The sequence below is a fragment of the Triticum aestivum genome, chromosome 4A, assembly GCF_018294505.1.
Source record: "Triticum aestivum cultivar Chinese Spring chromosome 4A, IWGSC CS RefSeq v2.1, whole genome shotgun sequence".
Classification (NCBI taxonomy): domain Eukaryota; kingdom Viridiplantae; phylum Streptophyta; class Magnoliopsida; order Poales; family Poaceae; genus Triticum; species Triticum aestivum.
Genome location: NC_057803.1, coordinates 557,192,149 through 557,214,930, shown reverse-complemented (window position 1 = coordinate 557,214,930; position 22,782 = coordinate 557,192,149).

Sequence of the window (22,782 nt, the reverse complement as noted above, 5' to 3'; positions counted from 1 at the left end):
GTCCGTCTCACGTGATGATCGGACACGGCCTAGTTAACTCGGATCATGTTATACTTAGATTACAGGAGGGATGTCTATCTAAGTGGGAGTTCATTGAATAATTTGATTAGATGAACTTAATTAACATGAACTTAGTCTAAATTTTTTACAATATGTCTTGTAGATCAAATCGCCAACGTAGTCCTCAACTTCAACGCGTTCCTAGAGAAAACCAAGCTGAAAGACGATGGCAGCAACTACACGGACTGGGTCCGGAACCTGAGGATCATCCTCATAGCTGCCAAGAAAGATTATGTCCTACAAGCACCGCTAGGTGACGCACCTGTTCTCCCTGCAGAACAAGACGTTATGAACGCTTGGCAGGCACGTATCAATGACTACTCCCTCGTTCAGTGCGGTATGCTTTACAGCTTAGAGCCGGGGCTCCAAAAGCGTTTTGAGAGACACGGAGCATATGAGATGTTCGAAGAGCTCAAAATGGTTTTTCAAGCTCATGCCCGGGTCGAGAGATATGAAGTCTCCGACAAATTCTTCAGCTGTAAGATGGAGGAAAACAGTTCTGTCAGTGAGCACATACTCACTATGTCTGGGTTGCATAACCGCTTGACTCAGCTGGGAGTTAATCTTCCGGATGACGCAGTCATTGACAGAATCCTTCAGTCGCTTCCACCGAGCTACAAGAGCTTTGTGATGAACTTCAATATGCAGGGGATGGAAAAGACCATTCCTGAAGTATTTGCAATGCTGAAATCAGCAGAGGTAGAAGTCAAAAAGGAACATCAAGTGTTGATGGTGAATAAAACCACTAAGTTCAAGAAGGGCAAGGGTAGGAAAGCCTTCAAGAAGGACGGCAAGGGAGTTGCCGCGCCCGGGAAGCAAGCTGCTGGGAAGAAACCAAAGAATAGACCCAAGCCCGAGACTGAGTGCTTTTATTGCAAGGAAAGTGGTCACTGGAAGCGGAACTGCCCCAAATACTTAGCGGACAAGAAGGCCGGCAAAACGAAAGGTATATGTGATATACATGTAATTGATGTGTACCTTACCAGTACTCGTAGTAGCTCCTGGGTATTTGATACCGGTGCAGTTGCTCACATTTGTAACTCAAAGCAGGAGCTGCGGAATAAGCGGAGACTGGCGAAGGACGAGGTGACGATGCGCGTCGGGAATGGTTCCAAGGTCAATGTGATCGCCGTCGGCATGCTACCTCTACATTTACCTTCGGGATTAGTTTTAAACCTTAATAATTGTATTTAGTGCCATCTTTGAGCATGATCATTGTATCAGGATCTCGTTTAATTCGAGATGGCTACTCATTTAAATCCGAGAATAATGGTTGTTCTATTTATATGAGAGATATGTTTTATGGTCATGCTCCGATGGTGAATGGTTTATTCTTAATGAATCTCGAGCGTAATGCTACACATATTCATAGTGTGAATACCAAAAGATGTAAGATTGATAATGATAGTCCCACATACTTGTGGCACTGCCGCCTTGGTCACATAGGTGTCAAACGCATGAAGAAGCTCCATGCTGATGGACTTTTAGAGTCTCTTGATTACGAATCATTTGACACGTGCGAACCATGCCTCATGGGTAAAATGACCAAGACTCCATTCTCAGGAACAATGGAGCGAGCAACCAACTTATTGGAAATCATACATACTGATGTGTGCGGTCCAATGAGTGTTGAGGCTCGCGGTGGCTATCGTTATGTACTCACCCTCACTGATGACTTGAGTAGATATGGGTATGTCTACTTAATGAAACACAAGTCTGAGACCTTTGAAAAGTTCAAGGAATTTCAGAGTGAGGTTGAGAATCAATGTGACAGGAAAATCAAGTTCCTGCGATCAGATCATGGAGGAGAATACTTGAGTCATGAGTTTGGCACACACTTAAGAAAATGTGGAATAGTTTCACAACTGACGCCGCCTGGAACACCTCAGCGTAATGGTGTGTCCGAACATCGTAATCGCACTCTATTAGATATGGTGCGATCTATGATGTCTCTTACCAATTTACCGCTATCTTTTTGGGGGTATGCTTTAGAGACTGCCGCATTCACTTTAAATAGGGCTCCGTCGAAATCCGTTGATACGACACCGTATGAATTATGGTTTGGGAAGAAACCTAAGCTGTCGTTTCTAAAAGTTTGGGGATGCGATGCTTATGTCAAGAAACTTCAACCTGAAAAGCTCGAACCCAAATCGGAAAAATGCGTCTTCATAGGATACCCTAAAGAAACTATTGGGTATACCTTCTACCTCAGATCCGAAGGAAAGATCTTTGTTGCCAAGAATGGGTCCTTTCTAGAGAAAGAGTTTCTCTCGAAAGAAGTAAGTGGGAGGAAAGTAGAACTTGATGAAGTATTACCTCTTAAACCGGAAAATGGCGCAACTCAAGAAAATGTTCCTGAGGTGCCTGCACCGACTAGAGAGGAAGTTAATGATGATGATCAAGATACTTCTGATCAAGCTCCTACTGAAATTCGTAGGTCCACAAGGACACGTTCCGCACCAGAGTGGTACGACAACCCTGTCTTGGAAATCATGTTGTTAGACAACGATGAACCTTCGAACTATGAAGAAGCGATGGCGGGCCCGGATTCCGACAAATGGCTAGAAGCCATGAAATCTGAGATAGGATCCATGTATGAAAACGAAGTATGGACTTTGACTGACTTGCCCGTTGAGCGGCGAGCCATAGAAAATAAATGGATCTTTAAGAAGAAGACAGACGCGGATGGTAATGTGACCATCTATAAAGCTCGCCTTGTCGCTAAGGGTTATCGACAAGTTCAAGGGGTTGACTACGATGAGACTTTCTCACCGGTAGCGAAGCTAAAGTCCGTCCGAATCATGTTAGCAATTGCTGCATTCTATGATTATGAGATATGGCAATGGACGTAAAAACGGCATTCCTTAATGGTTTCCTTAAGGAAGAATTGTATATGATGCAGGCGGAAGGTTTTGTCGATCCTAAGAATGCTAACAAGGTGTGCAAGCTCCAACGCTCGATTTATGGGCTGGTGCAAGCATCTCGGAGTTGGAACATTCGCTTTGATGAGATGATCAAAGCGTTTGGGTTTACGCAGACTTATGGAGAAGCCTGCGTTTACAAGAAAGTGAGTGGGAGCTCTGTAGCATTTCTCATATTATATGTAGATGACATACTTTTGATGGGAAATGATATAGAGCTTTTGGACAGCATTAAGGCCTACTTGAATAAGAGTTTTTCAATGAAGGACCTTGGAGAAGCTGCTTATATATTAGGCATCAAGATCTATAGAGACAGATCAAGACGCCTCATAGGTCTTTCACAACGCACATACCTTGATAAGATATTGAAGAAGTTCAATATGGATCAGTCTAAGAAGGGGTTCTTGCCTGTGTTGCAAGGTGTGAAATTGAGCTCAGCTCAATGTTCGACCACGGCAGAAGATATAGAAGAGATGAGTGTCATCCCCTATGCCTCAGCCATAGGTTCTATTATGTATGCCATGCTGTGTACCAGACCTGATGTAAACCTTGCCGTAAGTTTGGTAGGTAGGTACCAAAGTAATCCCGGCAAGGAACACTAGACAGCGGTCAAGAATATCCTGAAGTACCTGAAAAGGACTAAGGAAATGTTTCTCGTCTATGGAGGTGACGAAGAGCTCGTCGTAAAGGGTTACGTCGACGCTAGCTTCAACATAGATCTGGATGACTCAAAGTCACAAACCGGATACGTGTGTATTTTGAATGGTGGGGCAGTAAGCTGGTGCAGTTGCAAGCAGAGCGTCGTGGCGGGATCTACATGTGAAGCGGAGTACATGGCAGCCTCGGAGGCAGTGCATGAAGCAATTTGGGTGAAGGAGTTCATCACCGACCTAGGAGTCATACCCAATGCGTCGGGGCCGATCAAACTCTTCTGTGACAACACTGGAGCTATTGCACTTGCCAAGGAGCCCAGGTTTCACAAGAAGACAAGGCACATCAAGCGTCGCTTCAACTCCATTCGTGAAAATGTTCAAGATGGAGACATAGATATTTGTAAAGTACATACGGACCTGTATATAGCAGATCCGTTGACTAAACCTCTCCCTAGAGCAAAACATGATCAAATCCAGAATTCCATGGGTGTTCGATTCATCACAATGTAACTAGATTATTGACTCTAGTGCAAGTGGGAGACTGTTGGAAATATAAACTAGAGGCAATAATAAAAGCATTATTATTATATTTCCTTGTTCATGATAATTGTCCTTTATTCATTATAATTGTGTTATCCGGAAATCGTAATACATGTGTGAATAATAGACACCAACATGTCCCTAGTAAGCCTCAAGTTGACTAGCTCGTTGATCAAGAGATAGTCATGGTTTCCTGACTATGGACATTGGATGTCATTGATAATGAGATCACATCATTAGGAGAATGATGTGATGGACAAGACCCAATCCTAAACATAGCATAAGATCGTATAGTTCGTTTGCTAGAGTTTTCCAATGTCAAGTATCTTTTCCTTAGACCATGAGATCGTGTAACTCCCGGATACCGAAGGAGTTGTTTGGGTATACCAAACGTCACACCGTAACTGGGTGACTATAAAGGTATACTACGGGTATCTCCGAAAGTGTCTGTTGGGTTGACACGGATCAAGACTGGGATTTGTCACTCCGTATGACGGAGGGGTATCACTGGGCCCACTCGGTAATGCATCATCATAATGAGCTCAAAGTGACCAAGTGTCTGGTCACGGGATCATGCATTACGGTACGAGTAAAGTGACTTGCCGGTAACGAGATTGAACGAGGTATTGGGATACCGACGATCGAATCTCGGGCAAGTAGCATACCGATTAACAAAGGGAATTTTATATGGGGTTACGTGAATCCTCGACATCGTGGTTCATCCGATGAGATCATCGAGGAGCATGTGGGAGCCAACATGGGTATCCAGATCCCGCTGTTGGTTATTGACCGGAGAGCGATCTCGGTCATGTCTACATGTCTCCCGAACCCGTAGGGTCTACACACTTAAGGTTCGGTGACGCTAGGGTTGTAGGGATATGTATATGCAGTAACCCGAATGTTGTTTGGAGTCCCGGATGAGATCCCGGACGTCACTAAGAGTTCCGGAATGGTCCGGAGGTAAAGAATTATATATAGGAAGTGCTATTTCGGCCATCGGGACAAGTTTCGGGGTCACCGGTATTGTACCGGGACCACCGGAAGGGTCCCGGGGGTCCACCGGGTGGGGCCACCTATCCCGGGGGGCCACATGGGCTGTAGGGGTGTGCGCCTCGGCCTGCATGGGCCAAGGGCACCAGCGCCAAGAGGCCCATGCACCTAGGGTTAAGGAAGGGAAGAGTCCCAAAGGGGGAAGGCACCTCCGAGGTGCCTTGGGGAGGAGGGACTCCTCCCTTGGCCGCCGCCCCCCTAGGCTCCCTATATATAGTGGGGGAAGGAGGGCCTCTCAATCCACGTCTTTGGTGCCTCCCTCTCCCTCTCCAACACATCCTCCTCCTCCATAGTGCTTGGCGAAGCCCTGCCGGAGTACTGCAACTCCACCACCACCACACCGTCGTGCTGCTGTTGGAGCCATCTTCCTCAACCTCTCCTTCCCCCTTGTTGGATCAAGAAGAAGGAGACGTTACGCTGACCGTACGTGTGTTGAACGCGGAGGTGCCGTCCGTTCGGCGCTAGGATCTCTGGTGATTTGGATCACGTCGAGTACGCCTTCCTCATCCCCGTTCTTTGAACGCTTCCGCGCGTGATCTACAAAGGTATGTAGATGCAATCCGATCACTCGTTGCTAGATGAACTCCTAGATGGATCTTGGTGAAACCGTAGGAATTTTTTTGTTTTCTGCAACGTTCCCCAACAACGTGGATGTCGCGCTGCCGCCCATCCCATGGTTGAAGAGCTAGATAAGAGCCCTCCCTCGACGCCCCTCTCTCTCTCCCATGAACCCTAGCTCCCTCCATTTTCCCCTCTGGCGCCATTCTCCACCAAATCAAGCCGCGTCCGAGAGCTCCCATGGCTGCGCCGTCAATGTTGGCACGGACACCGACCTCCCCTCGCCTATCTAGCAGGTCCAAAAGACGCACACCTTCACCCTCTTCGTCTGTGAAAAGTCGCGCGAGCAGGGACGCCCTCACGCCGTCGCAATCGTCCATCCCCATCGTCGGCCGTTGCTTCTACCTCGTCGTCGACCCGCTGCTGCCTGTGCTCCCATTCATTCGAAGAGCCACCATGTGCTCCCTGGTGAGCACCCGCGCTGATTCCCCCCAGCTTGCCCCCTCGAATCGTTGCGGTAGCCTCCGTCCCCGACCTCGTCGGAGCTCGGCGTACGTGTACGTACGTACGTGTGTACTGCTGCTGCTCCCAGTCGAGCCCCGAGCTCGCCCCGTCGTGGCCTCACGCACGCTCACCTGTGCATCGCCGTGCCCTACTGTTCCACGCCGTGCGAGCTCCGACTAAGCTCGCGGTCAGCCCGACCGCTGGGACACGTGTAGCCGTCCCTCCCGCTGCTGCAGCCGCCCGCCTGCGCGCGCTCGCCGCCCTAGCTACGCCTCACACGCACCCAGCCGCGCGAGCCCCGACCGCTAATGCCCTACCGCATCGTGCCCCCATGCCAGCGCCTTCCCGTGCCTGCAACCGCCTGACGTTTCCTGTCGTCCCCACGCCTCCCTGCTTGCGTACCTCGCCGCCTAGCACCGCCACTCCCCGCTGTCCGCCGCTCCCGTCGCTGGGCGCTCGTGCCCCCTGTCACCTGCGCCACCCGCTTCACCTTTCCGTCTCTACACACACGTCCTTGCCTCCCCTACTGCAGCACCCCCGCCCGCTTGCTCCTCCTCTATACTGTACTACTACTAGCTACAGTAGATGTAGCTAGCTTTTCTAATTATACACTAACTGACCCTCTGGACAACCCTTAAACAACGACTAAACGACTTTTAACAGAAGTAAAAATAATATGAGTGAGTAGTACACTTGACGAGGCTCAAATGAAATTACAAATTGCTATGTTTTGTTAACAGAAAAACAGAAACTGAAATGCTGTAGTAGCACTTTTCCAACAAAGTTTTGATCAAGCAAATGGATGCTAACATAGCCGCACTTGTTACTGTCATCTAGATCACAGAAAATTGATCAAGATTGATATAAGTCACTACTCCATAGGATGAGTAGAACAATAGCTATAACCTCCGGAAAACAACTAAGTGATGTTTAAAACTGTCGAATTCTCAGACTTAGCAAAATTTCAGGGATTTTCATAATGTTGTTTAAATCTTTGAAAATCATAGAAAAATATCCGTAGCTCGGATGAAAAAGTTTTATACATGAAAGTTGCTCAGAACGATGAGATGAATCCTAATTCACGGTCCATTCATCCACCACACATCCCTAGCATAGCAAACATCGAACCTTTCCCCCTTGGTTCATCTGTCTGAAAACGCGAAACACCAGGGATACTTTCCCGGATGTTTCCCCCTTCGTCGGTATCACCTCTTACTGTGTTAGGGCACACCTAGCACCATTACTTGTCATGTCATGCATCGATATGCATCTGTTTGCATTGTATTCATTGTTTATTCCCCCTCTTCTCTCCGGTAGACTACGAGACTGACGCTGCTGCTGGTGCCCCGATCGACTACGTTGTTGACGACCCCTACTTGCCAGAGCAACCAGGCAAGCCCCCCCTTGATCATCATATATCACCTATTCTTATCTCTACTACTTGCATTAGAGTAGTGTAGCATGTTACTACTTTTCTTTAATCCTATTCTGATGCATAGCCTATCCTTGCTACTACTGTTGTTACCTTTACCTTCAATCCTAAATGCTTAGTATAGGATGCTAGTATTCCATCAGTGGCCCTACATTCTTGTGCGTCCGCCATGCTATACTATCGGGCCATGATCACTTGGGAGGTGATCACAGGTATATACTTATATGCTTATACGTGATACATGTGGTGACTAAAGTCGGGTCGGCTCGTAGAGTACCCGCAAGTGATTCCAATGTGGGGGCTGAAGGGGCAGGTGGTTCCATCCAGGTAGTGGTGGGCCTGGGTTCCTGAAGAACCCCGACTGTTACTTTGAGACGGAGCGACAGGGCAGGTTGAGGCCACCTAGGAGAGAGGTGGGCCTGGCCCTGGTCGGCGTCCGTGGTTACTTCAAAATAACATGCTTAATGAGATCTTAGTATTTGATCTGAGTCTGGCCACTGGCCTATATGCACTAACCAACTACGCGGGAACAGTTATGGGAACTCGACATCGTGGTATCAGCCGAAGCCTTCTTGATGTCAGTGACTGAGCGGCGCACACCAGGTTGTACTGCGTAACACAACTTCCTTTGTAATAGAGGTTGCTAGGTCTGCTCACCGACCGCGTACGCAACGTGCAGGTGTGCAATGGGCGATGGGCCCAGACTCCTGCGCGCATAGGATCTAGACCGGCGTGCTGACCTCTCTGTTGTGCCTAGGTAGGGCTGTGACGTATTGATCTTCCGAGGCCAGGCATGACCCAGGAAAGTGTGTCCGGCCAAAGGGGATCGAGTGTGTTGGGAAATGTGGTGCACCCATGCAGGGAAGTTTACCTATTCGAATAGTCGTGTCCCTCGGTAAAAGGATGACCCAAAGTTGTATCTCGACCTTATGACAACTAGAACCAGATACTTAATAAAACACACCCTTTCAAGTGCCAGATACAACCCGGTGATCGCTCTCTCACAGGGCGACGAGGAGAGGATCGCCGGGTAGGATTATGCTATACGATGATACTTGGTTAACTTACCATCTACTCTCATCTATTGCTTCAAGATGGAGGCTGCTAGAAGCATAGTCTTCGATAGGACTAGCTATCCCCCTCTTATCCTGGCATTCTGCAGTTCAGTCCACAAATACTACCCATTTCATTGATACCAATGCATATGTAGTGTAGATCCTTTCTTGCGAGTACTTTGGATGAGTACTCATGGTTGCTTTCCTACTTCTTTTCCCCTTTTCTCGGTTACTGCGATCATATGATGGAGTCCAGTAGCCAGAGGACCCCGAGGATGATTCTACGTGGAGTTCGACTTCGAGGAGTAGTTAGGATGTCCCAGGCAGGAGGCCTTGCCTTATCGATCGTTGCTACTTTTGTGCTAGCCTTCTTAAGGCAAACTTGTTTAACTCATGTCTGTACTCAGATATTGTTGCTTCCGCTGACTCATCTATGATCGTTCTTGTATTCGAGCCCTTGAGGCCCCTGGCTTGTAATATGATGCTTGTATGACTTATTTTATTTGTAGAGTTGTGTTGTGATATCTTCCCGTGAGTCCCTGATCTTGATCATACACGTTTGCGTGTATGATTAGTGTACGATTGAGTTGGGGGCGTCACACTACAATGAGACCTTCTCACCTGTAACAATTCTTAAGTTTGTTCGAATCATGTTAGCAATTGCCACATTTTATGATTATGAAATTTGGCAAATGGATGTCAAAACTGCATTCCTTAATGGATTTCTTAAAGAAGAGTTGTATATGATGCAACCAGAAGGTTTTGTCGATCCTAAAGGATCTAACAAAGTGTGCAAGCTCCAGCGATCCATTTATGGACTGGTGCAAGCCTCTTAGAGTTGGAATATACGCTTTGATAGTGTGATCAAAGCATATGGTTTTATACAGACTTTTGGAGAAGCATGTATTTACAAGAAAGTGAGTGGGAGCTCTATAGCATTTCTAATATTATATGTGGAGGACATATTGTTGATTGGAGATAATACAGAATTTCTGGATAGCACAAAAGGATACTTGAATAAGATTTTTTCAATGAAAGATCTCGGTGAAGCTGCTTATATATTGGGCATCAAGATCTATAGAGATAGATCAAGACACTTAATTGGACTTTCACAAAGCACATACCTTGATAAAGTTTTGAAGAAGTTCAAAATGGATCAGTCAAAGAAAGTGTTCTTTCCTGTGTTGCAAGGTGTGAAGTTGAGTCGGACTCAATGCCCGACCACTGTAGAAGATAGAGAGAAAATGAAAGGCATTCCCTATGCTTCAGCCATAGGATCTATCATGTATGCAATGCTGTGTACCAGACCTGATGTGTGCCTTGCTATAAGTTTAGCATGGAGGTACCAAAGTAATCCAGGAGTGGATCACTGAATAGCGGTCAAGAACATCCTGAAATACCTGAAAATGACTAAGGATATGTTTCTCATTTAGGGAGGTGACAAAGAGCTTGTCGTAAATGGTTACGTCGATGCAAGCTTTGACACTGATCCGGATGACTCAAAGTCGCAAACCAGATACATATTTATATTGAATAATGGAGCTGTAAGTTGGTGCAGTTCCAAGCAGAGCGTTGTGGCGGGTTCTACATGTGAAGCGGAGTACATAGGTGCTTCGGAAGCAACAAATGAAGGAGTCTGGAAGAAGGAGTTCATATCCAATCTAGGTGTAATACCTAGTGCATCGGGTCCAATGAAAAGCTTTTGTGACAATACTGGAGCAATTGCCTTGGCGAAGGAATCCAGATTTCACAAGAGAACCAAACACATCAAGAGACGCTTCAATTCCATCCGCGATCAAGTCAAGGAGGGAGACATAGAGATTTGCAAGATACATACGGATCTTAATGTTGCAGACCCGTTGACTAAGCCTCTTCCACGAGCAAAACATGATCAGCACCAAGACTCCATGGGTGTTAGAATCATTACTATGTAATCTAGATTATTGACTCTAGTGCAAGTGGGAGACTGAAGGAAATATGCCCTAGAGGCAATAATAATGTTGTTTTTTATATTTCCTTATATCATGATAAATATTTATTATTCATGCTAGAATTGTGTTAACCGAAAACTTAGTGCATGTGTGAATACATAGACAAAACAGAGTGTCCCTAGTATGCCTCTACTTGACTAGCTCGTTAATCAAAGATGGTTAAATTTCCTAACCATAGACATGTGTTGTCATTTGATGAACGAGATCACATCATTAGGAGAATGATGTGATGGAAAAGACCCATCTGTTAGCTTAGCATAATGATTGGTTAGTTTATTGCTATTGCTTTCTTCATGACTTATACATATTCCTCTGACTATGAGATTCTGCAACTCCTGAATACTGGAGGAACACCTTGTGTGCTATCAAACGTCACAATGTAACTGGGTGATTATAAAGATGTTCTACAGACTACGGGTGTCTCCGAAGGTGCTTGTTGGGTTGGCATAGATCAAGATTAGGGTTTGTCACTCTGAGTATCAAAGAGGTATCTCTGGGCCCTCTCGGTAATGCACATCACTATAAGCCTTGCAAGAAATGTGACTAATGAGTTAGTTACGGGATGATGCATTACAGAACGAGTAAAGGGACTTGCCGATAATGAGATTGAACTAGGTATGATGATACCGACGATCGAATCTCAGGCAAGTAACATACCGATGACAAAGGGAATAACGTATGTTGTTATTGTAGTTTGACCGATAAAGATCTTTGTAGAATATGTAGGAACCAATATGAGCATCCAGGTTCTGCTATTGGTTATTGACCGGAGATGTGTCTCGGTCATGTCTACATAGTTCTCGAACCCGTAGGGTCTGCACGCTTAACGTTCGATGTTGATTTGAATTGTGAGTTATGTGTTTTGGTGACCAAAGTTTGTTCAGAGTCCCGGATGAGATCACGGACATGACGAGGAGTCTCGAAATGGATGAGAGGTAAAGATTCATATATTGGAATGTAGTATTCGGACATCAGAATGGTTCCGAGTGATTCTGGTATTTTCCATGGTGGGTTGTGCCCCCCTCGGGGCACCCCCACGTGCTGCACTGGCCCATCGGGAGTCTTCTGGTCCATAAAAAATACACAAAAAGTTTCACAGTGTTTGGACTCCATTTGATATTGATTTTCTGCGGTGTAAAAAACATGCAAAAAAACAACAACTGGCACTTGGCACTATGTCAAATGGTTAGTCCCAAAAAATGATATAAAATGAATATAAAATGGTTATAAAACATCCAAGAATGATAATATAACAACATGGAACAATCAAAAATTATAGATACATTGGAGACGTATCAGCATCCCCAAGCTTAATTCCTGCTCGTCCTCGAGTAGGCAAATGATAGAAACAGAATTTTTGATGTGGAATGCTGCCTAACATGTCATCTCATATTTTTTTCTTTATAGCATGGAAATTTGGACTTTTATATTGTTCGAAGCAATATTCTATTTTTGACATGATAACTTAAATACTCAAGAATATCAACAAGCAACCATGTCTTTCAAAATATCAACGCTAAAATAAGTTATCCCTAGCCCATCATGCTCAATCATTGATCCATTCATGAAACACACTCATATATTAGCTACACCCAATGCTCAAGTACAATCATAGTGCCTCCTAGTTGGTGCTTTATAAGAGAAGATGGAGACTCAAATTAAAAAAAATTGTGTATAGTAAAAGAAATGCCCTTCGCAGAGGGAAGTGGGGATTTGTAGATGTGCCAGAGCTCAAAGCGAAAATTGAGAGATAAAAACATTTTGAGAGGCATACTTTTCCCACCAACGAAAACGACTTAGAGCTCCTAACACTCTCCATGCTAGATATATCATAGGCGGTTCCCAAACAGAAAATAAAGTTTATTCCTTTTTCCACCATACTTTCACTTTCCATGGCTAATCGTATCCACGGGTGCCCTCCATACCAAAACTTTCCAAGGAATTTATTATTTGACAACATAAAATAAATTCATTTTTCATTTTGGGACTGGGCATCCCTAATACCTTTGCCTTACTCTCGTACAATGACAAGTGAATAAACACTCATCGTGAGAATGACACATCTAGCATGGAAAATATTGGCCACCCCTCACCGCCTCGCGAGCGGTACGAGCACACAAATGAGAAATTTATTTTGAAAATTAGAGATGGCAGATACAAATTTCCTTAGAACGGCAAGAGAATATCGCATATAGGTAGGTATAGTGGACTCATGTGGCAAAACTGGTTTAAAGGATTTTGGATGCACAAGTAGTGATCATACTTAGTGCAAAAATGTGTTGGGGAATGCAGTATTTCAAAAATTATCCTACGATCATGCAAGATCTATCTAGGAGATGCATAGCAACGAGAGGGGGAGAGTATGTCTGCGTACCCTCGTACACCGAAAGCGTAAGTGTTATGAAACGCGGTTGATGTAGTTGAACGTCTTCGCGATCCAACCGATCAAGTACCGAACGCACGACACCTCCACGGTCTGCACACGTTCAGCTCGGTGATGTCCCTCGTACTCTTGATCCAGCTGAGGCCGAGGGAGAGTTTCGTCAGCATGACGGCATGATGACGGTGATGATGAAGTTACCGACGTAGGGCTTCGCCTAAGCACTACAACGATATGACCGAGGTGGAATTCTATGGAGGGGGGCACCGCACATGGCTAAACAATCGACTTGTGTGTCTATGGGGTGCCCCCTCCCCCATATATAAAGGGGTAGAGGAGGGGGCCGACCGGCCACCTTGTTTAGCTAGTCACATTGCTTGCAAGGCTTATAGTGATGTGCATTACCGAGAGGACCCAGAGATACCTCTCCGACAATCGGAGTGACAAACTGTAGGATCGAAAGTATGTCTAGAGGGGGGGGGGTGATTAGACTACTTGACCAAATAAAAATCTATCCTTTTCCCAATTTTAGTTCTTGGCAGATTTTAGCAACTTTGGATAAGTCAAGCAATCTTAATACAATTCAAGCAAGCATGCAAAGAGTCTATGAGCAGCGGAAAGTAAAGCATGCAACTTGCAAGAATGTAAAGGGAAGGGTTTGGAGAATTCAAACGCAATTGTAGACACAGATGTTTTTGTCGTGGTTCTGATAGGTGGTGCTATCGTACATCCACGTTGATGGAGACTTCAACCCACGGAGGGTAACGGTTGTGCGAGTCCAAGAAGGGCTCCACCCACGAAGGGTCCATGAAGAAGCAACCTTGTCTATCCCATCATGGCCATCGCCCACGAAGGACTTGCCTCACTAGCGGTAGATCTTCACGAAGTAGGCGATCTCCTTGCCCTTACAAACTCCTTGGTTCAACTCCACAATCTTGTCGGAGGCTCCCAAGTGACACCTAGCCAATCTAGGAGACACCACTCTCCAAGAAGTAACAAATGGTGTGTTGATGATGAACTCCTTGCTCTCGTGCTTCAAATGATAGTCTCCCCAACACTCAACTCTCTCTCACAGGATATGGATTTGGTGGAAAGAAGATTTGAGTGGAAAGCAACTTGGGGAAGGCTAGAGATCAAGATTCATATGGTGAGAATGGAATATCTTGGTCTCAACACATGAGTAGGTGGTTCTCTCTCAGAGAATATGTATTGGAAGTGTAGGTATGTTCTGATGGCTCTCTCCACAAATGAAGAGTGGGTGGAGGGGTATATATAGCCTCCACACAAAAACTAACCGTTACACACAATTTACCAATCTCGGTGAGACCGAATTGAGAAACTCGGTCGGACCGATTTAGCAAACCTAGTGACCGTTAGGATTTTCGGTGGGACTGAGATGCAACTCGATAGGACCGACATGGTAAGGGTTAGGGCATAACGTAATCTCGGTGTGACCGATTACACAAACTCGGTGGGACCGATTTTGGTAATAAGCTAACCAGAGAGTTGGTCAGGTAAACTCGGTGGGACCGATCGCTCATTTCGGTGGGACCGAAATGTTACAAAAGGGAAACAGAGAGTTTACATTGCAATCTCGGTGGGACCGATCGCTCATCTCGGTAGGACTGAAATGTTAGAAAGGGAAACAGAGAGATTACAACCCCATCTCGGTGTGACTGAGATCCCTATCGGTGAGACCGATTTGCCTAGGGTTTGTGGCAGTGGCTATGACATCTGAACTCGGTGGCGCCGGGTAGAAAGAATCGGTGGGGCCGAGTTTGACTTCTGGTTTAGGTCATATGTGGATGTGGGAAGGTAGTTGAGGGTTTTGGAGCATATCACTAAGCACTATGAAGCAAGAACTTCATTAAAAACACCTCATCCCTCCTTGATAGTATTGGCTTTTCCTATAGACTCAATGTGATCTTGGATCACTAAAATATAAAATGTAGAGTCTTGAGCTTTGAGCTTGAGCCAATCTTTTTGTCCTTAGTATTTTGAGGGGTCCACTTTCCTCATCCATGCCATGCCATTCATTGAGCTTTTCCTGAAATATTAATCTTGCAATAGCATTAGCTCAATGAGCTATATGTTGTTAGGAATTACCAAAACCACCTAGGGATAGTTGCACTTTCAATCTCTCCCTTTTTGGTAATTGATGACAACATATAGATCAAAGCTTCGAAAAATGATAATAAGAGTGAAAAACATTGTCGCTTTGAGAAGTATGTGAAAAGCAAGAGCTCCCCCTAAATTTGTGCATAGTTTATGATTTGCTTTGGACTGCGAATGCACAGAGAGTTAGGCTCATGGGTTACTCTTCCATGTCACATACATCTTGGTGGAGCGCTCAAAATGATAATAATTAAATACATGCACTCATCACCAAGCAAAGTGAATGATCATGTAGGGATAAAATGATAATGTCATCTAACAAGCATTAATGTAGCATATGATCAAACACACATGATCATCCAAGTATCACACAGACAAAAAGTATCTCAAACAAGCAAAGCAAATAAAGTTCAACCACCAAAGCAAGAGAGAATAAAAAGCAACGCTCTCTCTCGAAGCCTATGATCTATACATTTTTCTTCCCCTTTGGCAACAAGTTACCAAAAAGTTCCTAGAAAATGCATAGCACTAAATCGTCTCTCAGGCTTGGTCTTCAGGTGGTGGTGTCCGGATAACTCGACGAACGAAGGCTTCAGTCGATGTGGATGGAGCTGATGGAGTAGGTGCTAGAGCTGGTGGCACTGCAGTTATAGCTGGTGCAAATGAAGTGGCTCTAGTGTCTGGAACAGGCACTGCAGCAGACCTCCGAGCTCTAGGCACTCTGGCAAATGCATCAGTGGTTGTCTTGCCCTTCCTCTCCTGCATATCATCCTGAAGTTGCTCCACAACAGACTGGATCTCAGTTACCTTCACATCCAAGTCGTAGAACTTCTGCTCCACGATCCTCTGCAAGCTCTCCTGGTTTTGAGTCAGGGTGGCCAGTCCCTTCTCAATCCTCAGAGTGGAGGCAATCAAGTAGCCAAGCTGATCTTGCTTGCTCTTCAGAAGATACTGAGATGCTTCTTCAGTACTTGGCATCCTTGCAGCCTTTTCAACCTTTGCCTTCTTCCTCTTTGCTTGAACGTGCACAGAAGATGGTTCATCCTCATTCATAACCACAATGTTGTCCTCAAATTCTGGGTAGATGGGAAGATGATCCTTGTCCAGCAGATATGTGCCTGTGCCCATCTTGGAGTTAATCAGCTCCTGGATCTGTGGGGCATACCCACAACTCCTCTTCTGATCTGCAGCTGTCCTCTTTATGGTTTCCACTATGAGGCTCATGACTTTGAACTTCTGTGGGACATCAAAGATGTGAAGCAAGTTTATTGCATGGCCTCTGATCATCTTGTGATCACCTAACATTGGCAAGAGAGTGTGCCTGAGGATCCAGTTGATAGTTGGTAATCCTGACAGAAGGTAATGTACAGATCCAAACTTATGTGTCTCAAGAGCAGCATCTAGGATCTCCTTGTACATGTGTGCCATGGAGTTGTGATCCTTCTTCTTCTTGGCATAGACATCCAAGTCATCTTCACTCTCTTTTGGGGCATTGATCAACTTAGCCCATTCTACAACTGTTGACTGGTACCTCATACCTTCAGACATCCAGACAATCCTTCCATCTGGGTAGAAGTGAGCTGTGGAGTAGAACTGCATGATAACCTCATCATTCCATTTTGTGAGCTTCTGAGCCACAAACTCATCAACTCCACAAGCCTTGAAACTGTCATACACACCTGGATAATGTTCATCATTCTCCTTGATGTAGTCCCAGTCGACCCATCTCATGTCACACACTATTGGTTTCTTGTCAAGCAAGATGATCTCATAGAAGTCTTGATGTTCCTTTGTATGGAACCTATAGTCCACAACAATCCTTCTCCTAGTGGCATATGGATCAGACTCTCTCCATAGCCTCAATCCTGAATCGTTCCTTATCTTCATGTTCTCAGCTACTGGATGAGCATCATTGTGATCTGGAATTTTTGGCTTCAACTTCCTCAAGACATGTGACTCATCATCTTCTTCTTCCATTTCAGCTTCAGGCACTGGGGCCTTGTTCTTCTCCTCAGTAGGGATGTTCCTGGTGCTCCTCTTTGGTTTTGGCTTTGGAGCTGGAGCAGCAGCCTTAGGAGCAGTCTTAGGCTTAGATGGAACAGCCCCTGCCCTGATGGCATCACCCATAAGCTTCTGAGCTTTGGGTGCTAGTGCAGCATCTTCTTCCTCTTCCTCTTCAGAATCTCTCATGATTGAGGATCTCCCAGCACTCCAGCAGTGGTCTTCTTGACCCTCTCTTTCCTCTTCTTCTCTGCCACAACCTGCTCTTTGGGTGCAGATCCCAAAGTCTCTTGAGTAGATGCTTTGACCTTAGACATTGGAATTCTCTTGGCAGGCACTTTGGTCTTCATACCAGGCTTGGTGGCAGCAGCTGTGCCATATTCCTTCTTCAAGACTTTCCTCTTTGAGGTGGTTTCTTCTTCCTCAGCCACATAGTCCTCATCCTCTGACTCTAAGGTTCTTTTCTTGCTGGCCCTGGTGGTAGCCTTTGGCAGATTGCTTGGTGTGCTCCTGCTGCCATCATCTGAGCTGCTAGAGGGACTAGTGCCTTCACTCAAGTGAACCTGCTCCTCTGACTTGTTCTGGCTATCACTTTGATCAGACGTATTGCAAACACTGACAGCAGACCCTGTGAATAGATATAGATGAGATAGAGTGGATGAGCATCACAAAATGCAGAGGTTTTTGCAAAGAATGAGTCAAAACTTAGTTTTAGTTTTCCACAGAAAGCATTTCGGATCAACCGATTTGTAAACTCGGTGATACCGAAGCAGCTGTTGGAACCTAAACTAGTGAACTCAGTCAGACCGAGTCATAGTTCGGTGGCATCGAGACTGCTAGGGTTTCACAAAGTCCTGAACTCGGTCACACCGATTTGCAATTCTCGGTCAGACCGAGAATCACATGTGCAATGGCCTGAGCCGAATCGGTGGTACCGAGTTCCACAACTCAGTGGGTCCGAGATGGTTTCGGTGGAAACCTAACCCTAAATTCTCAATTCACGACTAAACTACGGAGTGTTTTCGATGGATAGAATGATCTCAATCGTGGCAAGATACATGGCGAACACAATGTGCTAGGAATCAGATAAGGATAGCATAGTGATTGAGTTCATACCTATCGGATTTCGGGTTCCAGCAGACCCTTGAGGTTCGAACACTGGGGTGCGCGCGGAGATTTCGCCTTCTACCTACCTGCGCCCCACCGCCGTGCTAAGATCTAAGCTGTGGAAAGAACATCACAAGAGACACAGGGTTTATACTGGTTCGGGCCACCGTTGTGGTGTAATACCCTACTCCAGTGTGTGGTGTGGTGGATTGCCTCTCGGGCTGATGATGATGAGAGTGTGTGGTGTGGTGGATTGCCTCTCGGGCTGATGATGATGAGCAATACAAGGAAGAACATCCTCGCGAGGGTATGTTCTTGGCTAGGGGGATGAACTGCTAGGAGGAGTTCAGTCGCCCTTCTCTCTCTCTCTCTCTCTCTCTCTCTCTCTCTCTCTCTCTCTTCTCGATTCTCTCTCTGATTTCGATCCGATCTCCCATCTCCCCTCTACCCTGTGGGTGGCTAGTCCTATTTATAGGCAAAGGCCCTAGGCCTCTTCCCAAAAATTGAGCGAGAAGGGCGCCAACAATTGGCCATTTTGAAGGGGAACATCTGGTACACTTATCCTGACTAAAGTTGGTCCTCGCCTGCCAAAGGCTCTGGTGGTGACGCTGGCTTGGGCTCCACAATGACTTCCTCCCTGTCGTTGGACTGGTCTTGGTCTCGTTGCACCGAAACGGGTGCCTTTGCTTGATGCTCTCGCCTGCGCTTGCTCCCTTTGCACCAAAGAGGAAAGGAGGACACTGCGCGCCTGGCGCCCGCCTGGCGCCTTTGGTCGTCATGGCTTGCGTCACGGGCACCTCGTGAGGTACCCCGCCTTGATCTCTCCGCCTCCTCGCGAGCCAGCCTGATGAGGCCGTTCCTGAGGAAGCTCCGTGTCATCCGCCCTGCGAGGCTTGGCCCCTCGCGAGGGTCTTGGGTCTGTGTTGATGAAGATGGGCCGTGCTGGGCCCCCTTTTGAGCCACGCCGCGGGCCATAGGCAGGCAAGTCTGGGGACTCCCGTTCCCAGAATGCCGACAGTAGCCCCCGGGCCCAAGGCGCGTCTAGACTTGGCCGTGCAGGGAGGCGAAAGGGCAAGAGCGAAGCGCCACGGGCCCTAACAGCCTGCGGCCTTGGGCGCCGCGTGGCGGTTGATTGGACGTGGGCGTCTCCACTTTCCATGGCGCCTCGGCAACTGCACGGACTGGACAAGTCCCTGCATGCAAAGCGGGTCATGATTACCTGCGATCGTGGAGGTCGGCGGTTGGCCTTCGCCGGCCATAACTACGGAATGGCACGCGCCCTTCCAGTCCATCCCTTCTTGCTTCTCCTTCTTCCTGGTCCTTGCTTCGTCTTGCTACGATGGCTCTGATCCGCCGGTTCTCGGCGGCAGAGAAGGGAAAGGCTCCCCGAGAGGAACCAGACCCGCTCCCGCCGAAGAAACGGCTCGCCCCCCGCGGCCGGGACGAGGTGGCCCATCAGGTGGTGTCGAGGCCCTGGTGCGAGCGGCCACCGCCGGGGTTCCCGCTTCCCTTGTACGCCCACATCGAGGGCTCTGAAGGAGTCAATGCCGATCGCCACGGGCGGCGCCGCCGTCTGCGCCGACGGGTCACGAAGGTGTGGGTCGTCCTCCCTGGGGTCCACACCGAGGGCTCCTCCCGAGAGTTCGTGCTCCACGCCGCCATGCCTCCTCAGTCTTGGATTCACCTTCCTCCCTTCTTCGCCTGCATCATCCCGCAGGGAGAACTCCTGAAGCTTTGGCTGCAGCACGCCGGCTGCAGCACCCTCGCGACCGAGGCAGAGGTCGTGGTCGTTGCCCCGGGCGAGGTCTTCATGACTCGATGCTGGAGCGAAATCGCCCGGGTTTACAGGACAAGAGGTGCCCTCGCGATCCACTTGGAGCATGGCGGTGCTTCGGTGATGTTCTTCAAGGTCTTTGATGCTAACGGGCGCCGGCTGGAGTGCTGCCCCGGGAGAGGTGGTCGGGACCCTGCTACGGCGAGGACTGGGCCCGCCGACCGCTCCCTTGGCGGCTCCTCAGGTGGCGGAGGTGTCGGAGGTTCCAGCGACTCCGGCGAGCTCTTCGCGACTCCAGAGACGAGCGACGACAGCTACGAGCCCCCGAGCCGGCGCCGCTCCTGGAGCAGGGCGGGCTCGTCAGGCCGTCGCCGACTCTGATCTGGATGGGGTTGGCGCCGGTGCTTGACGGCCCACTGTTGATGATGGCGTCTTTTGCAGGGGCGCGTGTAGTTAGCGTCCTTTTAGGATCTGTTCCTTGCGAGGAATCAAAGACGCGTCCCGTGGGGGCTTGTAAGGTGCCTGTGATCCTGTTTTATTAATATAACCCTTGTCGTAGAATTGTGCGAGTTGCTCATTCCGTCTTAGCTCAGTTCTCCCTTTTGAACCTCAAGAGGGCTTGGTGCTCTGCGCCGGCAGGTCCCAGTCCCAAGGTGGCTTCAGCCGTTGCTGGTATGCCAGGTCGCGATGTCATGGTCAAGGCCAGGAGGTGAGCGACCCGAGGTCCGGTAAGAGCCCCTGAGTCGCGATGCTCAGGAGGTCCCCTTTGGTGCTCAAGTAGCCGTCGTTCGGTGAGAAAGGAGAGCAGCATCGCTAACACAGGATTGCATTAGGTGCGGGGATGGTGCCACAGTAGCTGGTGCTTCCGGGTGGTGACTTATCTCGAGAATCAGGGGCCGCTCTCTGGTGTGTCGCCGGGTCCGTGCATCGGTAGGCGTGAGGTTGCTTGGCGAGGTCCTCGCGTGTCCCTCCCCTCTTGCCTTTTCTCCCCTTTCTGCTCTACGTCCTCGGGTCCCGGCCCTCGAGCGAGTCTCAGCCATCGCTGGTATGCCAGGTCGCGATGCCGTGGACAAGGCCAGAGGGTGAGGGCTGGAGAGCCAGTAGGAGCCCTGAGTTGTGATGCTCAGGCACCCCCTTTAACGTGCAAGCGATTCGCGCGGATGAGAGTGAAGGAGACACCGCAAGGGCCTCGCCTGACGCAGCTCCTTTAGGAGATCCTGTAGACCCATCATAGAAAGAACGAGGGGTTGTCATGACAATTGACAGTCAGCCGTTGGTTGCTTCCGTCCTGCCTTTAATTCCTGCACATGTATCATGCCTCGGGGAGGCGTTTAAACTTGCGTTTGGCATTGAGATAACCGTGTGGACTATAATATTTGCTTTTGAATTCCTTGAAATTTACGCTTTTCCTTCCTACTTGCTTATGTTCTACGCCGGCAGAGCCTGGCCCCGCGCATACCTCAGCCGCCGTTAGCCCCAATCGGAAACCAGGACGGGACCAAGGAGTGAGGGGCTACGTGACAAGTTAGGCTCCTGAGTCGCGATGCTCAAGAGTCCCCCTTGGCGCACGAACAGGAAGTAGGGAGGTGTGATGTGGGTGGATCTACCGTTGTATGTCTACAGAGCCCGGCCGCGCGCATACCTCAACCGCCGTTAGCCTTTCGGAACTAAGGAGTGAGGGGCTACGTGACCAGTTAGGCTCCTGAGTCACGATTCTCAGGAGTCCCCCTTAACGCTCAAACAGCCTTCGTACCTTGGCTCCGCTCGGGGAGAGACACGTGACAAACCAGGCCCGGGGGGGGGGGGCTGGCTGGGTGGCGTGCGTCTGGGCGTGACCCAGGCGCAGCCCCCGTGCCCAGCCCCCTCGCCCGACACTCCCGAGGGGAGACATTACGATGAGGCTAGACACTGAGCTCTGGGCTCCCTGAGGTTGATGCGGCCCGGGGGCCACCCTCAGTTGTTTATCACCAGCGCGGAGCATAGCGCTTCCGTATGTGTACGGGCATAGCCGCTCCTCGGCAGTGTCATCAGCCAGCGCGGAGCATGGTGCTTCCACTGGTACGTGGGAGGGGCTCCCCTCCGGGAGGAGCCCTCGGGGCGTGTACAGCCCCGCCCTAACACGTGGCTGGCACGGTAGGGCCTAGCGAGGTGTATCTGGGCACCCGTGAGCCAGCGCGGGACTCACGGGGCCCTACCTCTAGGCGGGTTGCGCCTGGCACTGGGCCTTATCTTGTGATGTGTCCCTGCAAATTTGGTTAGATGCCGGTACTCTATGTCCTCGGGTCCCGGCCCTCGAGCTGGTCCCAGCCGTCGCTGGTATGCCAGGTCGCGATGCCGTGGAGAAGGCCAGAGGGTGAGGGCTGGAGAGCCAGTAAGAGCCCTGAGTCGCGATGCTCAGGTACCCCCCTTTAATGTGCAAGTGGTCGGCATGGAGAAGAAGGGGTGCCGTGGACAGGCATCAAATAATCAAGCATGGTGGGTCGAACGCATAGCCGGAAATAAACGCAAAAGGGGATACATGCCGCTGGGTCTGGCCTGAGCGACTTGGGGGATGATGCAGCCCGAGGGGCGCCCCCAACAAGGTAAGCTAACAACATAAAATAAAAGGGATACATGCCGCAGGGACGGACCCATGTGCCCT